Source organism: Phycodurus eques, chromosome 10, assembly GCF_024500275.1.
Source record: "Phycodurus eques isolate BA_2022a chromosome 10, UOR_Pequ_1.1, whole genome shotgun sequence".
NCBI classification, from domain to species: domain Eukaryota; kingdom Metazoa; phylum Chordata; class Actinopteri; order Syngnathiformes; family Syngnathidae; genus Phycodurus; species Phycodurus eques.
The window spans coordinates 6,888,766-6,894,853 of record NC_084534.1 but is presented as its reverse complement, the minus strand read 5'-3'; positions in this window follow the sequence as shown (position 1 = coordinate 6,894,853).

The following is a 6,088-nucleotide window of genomic DNA, read 5'->3' as shown; positions in this document are numbered from 1 at the left end:
TTTACCCTAACTAATCCGCCAAGGATGACATGTGCGAAGAGGACATTTAACAAGGACTCGAAATAAATATTATGCTAACGCTTAACAACTTACAACTCTTTACAACACGTTTCTATAATAGTTCGAGGTTTATTGTCCCTTACTAAAGATGGCGACATCCGTTTTTGTTTTTTTTTTAAAGCGTTTTTATTTGTATTTCTTTATTTAACTGTTGCGGTGGATTATGTTTTTCACACAACTCTAAACGAATTTACACATGCGCCTCAAATCACAAATCTCTTGTTTTGGAATAAATGTATAGATATTCGCTCGCTTATTGTCAAAAGTTTCCACGCCCATATTCACTGGAGTAATGGTTACGCCCTCCATCGATGTATAATAATTTTCATTAACATTAGTAGAAGTATAATCAAATTCTCATACATTCAAATGTCTGAAAATGCGTTACTACCTTCGGTGAAATGGTCCGATTAACTATTTAAACTTCATAAATCAATACTTTATCAACTTGATCGATAATGGGTTGTCAGTTTGAAATATTCTGATCAACCAAACTGGGTATAACGACTGACAAGAAAACAATATTATTTATCAATAGCACCATAACTACCAATAAACTGTATGAAATTGATTCTCTCAGTCAATATTTTTATTATGCTATTTGTCCTTTAGATGTCAGACTTTCTCCTCTTACCTTTTATATGATACTACTGCACCGTATTCGGTAAATTCGGTTGACAGATCATTTTCAAAAGTCTGGTTGTGCTTTTACCTATATTCTGGATCATCGCATCAATGTTAAATTCCCCAACATAAGCACTTCCCTTAACGCACAACATCGGTCCATTCATTTCCCATGTCATTTGTTGGTGGTTGAGTTTTTATTTTTTGCATTTTGCAATTAATTTATTTTATGAATGGATTGTCCAAGCAGTCTTTAAACAACTTGTTTACAGTGACCACGTCTTTATTTCAATGTTTATTTTCATACTTTGGAGTCCAAAAATATTTGTTAGGTCTATATCATGCCACACAAAGTGTGATTTAAAAGAAAACGAGTTAATGATATAATAATAATTACTTTCAAGTTATTACTTTGGCAGGGAGTAGGGGCAAACAGTTTATATTTAATATTTGTGGCATGATTATTTGTAATTTTGTCACACATACACATACAGTACCTCCGACAACAGATAAAGTACAGCTATTGAACTGAAGTCTATGTATACAGTAAAACTACTTTAAACTGGTGAAATGTGAGCAAACAAACAAATAAAAGGCAACTGAACACATCAGTCGAGCACAAAATGCCATCTCAATATTTATATGACTGACTAATGATCAATAAGTGTTAGGCCTGGTGCGCTGAGAATACCAGCTGCTGACTTTGGATCACACATCTCTTCCACTTGGGCCACGCTGTCTGATGTTTTCTTGTGGCTTGGTGGTACTTAAGTTTACCTGGAGAAAACCCACGCAGGCACGGGGAGAACATGCAAACTCCACACAGGCGAGGCTGGATTCGAACACAGGTTCTCAGAACCGTGAGGCGGATGTGAGAACCAGTTTCCACCGTGCAAAGGTATTGGAATGGCAAGGTCAATTCCTTTGTTTTTGTTGTATACGGAAGGCCGTTTCAGATCAAAAGATGAATATGAGACAAAAGTTCAGAATTCCAGCTGTCGTGGCTTTCATGGTATTTACATCTAGATGTGTTAAACAACTCAGGACACAGCACCTTTTGTTTGAAACCACCCACTTTTCAAGTGAGCAAAAGTATTGGAACAGATGTGATTAAATAAGCTTAAAGTGGGATGACACCCAATGGCACGGTGATCGACTGTTTAGCACATCTGCCTCACAGTTCTGAGGACCGGGGTTAGAATCCCGGCTCTGCCCGTGCGTTCATGTTCTCCCAGTGCCTGCGTGGATTTTCTCCGGGCACTCTGGTGTCCTCCCACATCCCAAAAACATGCAGGGTAGGTTGATTGAAGACTCTAAATTGTGAATGTGTGCGTGACTGGTTGTTTGTTTATATGTGCCCTGCGATTGGCTGGCGACCGGTTCAGGGTGTACCCTGCCTCTCGCCCGAAGTTGGCTGGGATAGGCTCCAGCACACCCGCGACCCTTGTGAAGATAAAGCGGTACGGTAAAACGATAGATGGATGGATGGGATGACACGCTGTGGTGACCCCTAACGGGACAACCCGAAAGGAAAAGAAAAAGAAGAAGAAAGTGAATAACATTTAATATTTGGTGGCATAACACTTACTTGCAATAGCTGCATCGACCCACTTACTTCCCAGACTGTTGGATTCTTCATTTGAAATGCTTTTCCAGGCCCTTACTGCAGCTTCTTTCAGTTCTTGCATGCTCTATTTGGTTAAGGTCTGGTGATTGACTTGGCCAGTCTAACACCTTCCACTTTTTCCCTCTGAGGAGGTCCTTTGTTGTAATGGCAGTGTGTTTTCGGTCATTGTCTTGTTGCATGATGAAGCTACTCCCGATTAGTTTGGTGGATATACAGTGGGTATGGAAAGTTTTCAGACCCCCTTAAATTTTCACTCTTTGTTATATTGCAGCCATTTGTTAAAATCATTTAAGTTCATTTTTTTCTTTCCTAGAGCTGGCCGTCCGGCCAATTGGGGGAGAAGGGCCTTGGTGAGAGAGGTAAAGAAGAACCCAAAGGTAACTATGGCTGAGCTCCAGAGATGCAGTCGGGAGATGGAAGAAAGTTCTAGAAAGTCAACCATCACCGCAGCCCTCCACCAGTCGGGGCTTTATGGCAGAGTGGCCCGACAGAACCCTCTTCTCAGTGCAAGACATATGAAAGCCCACATGGAGTTTGCTAAAAAAACACCTGAAGGACTCCAAGATGGTGAGAAATAAGATTCTCTGTTCTGATGAGACCAAGATACAACTTTTTGGCCTTAATTCTAAGTGGCATGTGTGGAGAAAACCAGGCACTGCTCCTCACCTGTCCAATACAGTCCCAACAGTGAAGCATGGTGGTGGTAGCATCATGCTGTGGGGGTGTTTTTCAGCTGCAGGAACAGGGAGACTAGTTGCAATCAAAGAAAAGATGAATGCGGCCAAGTAGTGATATCCTGGACGAAAACCTTCTCCAGAGTGCTCAGAACCTCAGACTGGGCCGAAGGTTCACCTTAAAAAAAGACAATAACCCTAAGCACACAGCTAAAATACCGAAGGAGTGGCTTCAGAACAACTCCGTGACTATTTTTGAATGGCCAGAGCCCTGACTTTAAACCAATTGAGCATCTCTGGAAAGACCTGAAAATTGCTGCCCACCAATGTTCACCATCCAACCTAACAGAACTGAAGAGGATCTGCAAGGAGGAATGGCAGATGATCCCCAAATCCAGGTGCATCATTCCCAAAAAGACTCATGGCTGTATTAGCTCAAAAGGGTGCTTCTACTAAATACTGAGCAAAGGGTCTGAATAGTTATGGCTGTGTGATATTTTAGTTTTTCTTTTTTAATAAATCTGCAAAAATTGCAACAATTCCGTTTTTTTTCTGTCAATATGGGTTGCTGTGTGTACGTTAATGTGGAAACAAATGAACTTAAATGATTTTAGCAAATGGCTGCAATATAACAAACAGTGAAAAATTTAAGGGGTTCTGAATACTTTACGTACTCACTGAATATATATATATATATCCATCCATCCATCAATTTTCCGTACTGCTTTTCCTCATGGCTGGCATGCTGGAGCCTATCCCAGCTGACCTTGGCGGGTACACCCCGTACTGGTCGCCAGCCAATCACAGGGCACATATAATAAACAAGCAACTATTCGCACTCACATTCACTGTGTAAAATTTAATTTTTTTTACTTTGGTCTTTGGTACTGGAATGACCTTCAGAGTCGACGCAAACAGGCCTCGTTGGTTTCTTTGTATAGAGTTAATCTAAAAATTGTTGACTACCACTTGCTCCTTCTCTGACGTGTAGCACTTTTCTTTGCACATTGACTTTGTAAATCTTCCTCATTGTGTTGTGATCTGCTATACTGCTGTTGTTTGACTGTACTTGCATTTTGTACTTTTGTTCAGTATTTACTGCTCTCCATTCTAGGTGGATGGCATATTGATGGTAGTTTTCTGTTTGCAATTGTACAGTGCTCTTTTATGTTCTCTTATGTATACTTTTATTTATCCTTTTCTGTTTACTTTTATGTATCCTTTGTTATTTTATGTATCTATTGTATTCTCATGATAAGAATTGTGCTCCGCCTTCGTGGTCAAAACACCCGAAAAAAAGACATTGGTCTCGATGGGTTTTTATTTTCAGGTTCAATAAAGGTTTTGACTGATTGATTGAAATTCAGTGTTTTGTGCTTAAAAAAAAACAGCTTTTGGTGTTTCAAAAGTCACTTTCTAATTTGAAAAAAATACATAAGTTATATTTCTTTCTGTTGTTACAATTAGCTAATTTAGCAAGTTTTGCTCCTCACCTCACAACATTAACATACCTGTGGAAAAAAAAAACTTTGTTTCAATAGCATAAATGTCAAGCCAACACTCGCTAGCCAATGCTTGAATTGCATTATATTTGGTTCTATTTTACTGTTTTGCTTATAGAGAAATCAAATAATAAAAAATAAATAAATAAAAGGCTAGCTAGCTGACAAGTAATACTGTAAAGGTAGCCTACACATAATAAAAAAAATATGTGAAGTTATCTTTTGCAAATGTCCTTAAATATTTTCTCAGGTAACATTAGACCAATTGAAAAATAATACTGCCACATATTATGCAAAGAGAGCTGTGCTAAGCTGTGCAGTTTCTAAAACAAACACACTGTTAGACATTCTTGAAAATTCTACCGTTATTTTCCATACTTTACAGTAAAATACTTTAAAGTGATTTTACAGTTTTGCTGCATCACGGGATTTTGGTTGCTGCAGAACTGCGACACACAATAGAGTGACATCCCGGTCAGTTCTCCTGTATGCTAAGTGAAGTTAAAATATGCGTTACCTGGCCTACTTCTATAAGCCAAAAGACCTATTTACTTTGTGTAACTCATCAGCACCACAATAAATAGAAATATTGACTTGACACTGTTGCCATAGTTAAATTACAGTAACTTACTGACAACACTTTTGCAACACTAAAAACCCTATGAAATGTGGAACAGTGCACATTTCACATTCCGCCATAGTGTCAGCGTCAGTGCTAGTCATAATAAATGTGGGTCGTTTCTGGCCCACATGTATGTATACACTGTATGTATGCATGAACCTAAGATTTTTTTTTAAATGTCCTTTTTGAACAATTCTGAATTATTTGTATTAAAAGTTGTCATGTTGCCTAAACATGGCAGAGACAAGACCATGTTTGAGTGCCAAATGTAGTTGTATGTCTCTTTATTGGCTCTACCAAAATCGAAGAAAGATGTTACTTTTACCATTTCCCAAGTGAAGAATCAAAAGTCCCAAAATGTTAAACCTTTTACTGACGTTATTCAATACATTTAGAGTAAAATAGCTGATTATGTTTAGCAAGAAGCAAAAGAAGAAACATCCAAGTCTCCATGGTTTAAAACAAACACTGTCAAGTTCTACAACCTGTAGTTTCAGGTGTTCATACAAGCATGAGACTACTGGGAGTGTGCAAGAGGGTTAAACAGGTCAGTAAGGCTCAGCGAAAAACCTTGATCTTCTGTACTGCTTTGAGCTGCCTGTAATGGTTTATATACAGTAAGAGCATTAAGGAGCAACCATGAAATCAACTTTGAAACCCTAAAGAGCTCATGATGTATAAGCCAGGAAGTGAAAGAAGACTGGTCATATCCTTCCACTCAGACTAGTAAGACAATTGGAGGTGTACTGATTGCTGTAAAACAAATAAGTCAAAAGATCATTTGGCAAAGAATGGAAACAACAGCATTCACATGAGTTAAGAAAATGGATGGATGGATGGATGGATGGATGGATGTTTCTTAGCATAACTCAGAGCTATCATTTCACAAATTTTGAAAAGTATCACAGAATGGTCACTAGTAGACCATGAAGGAAAACTACACAGATGGTTGATATGGTAAGATCAGACTTTAATGACC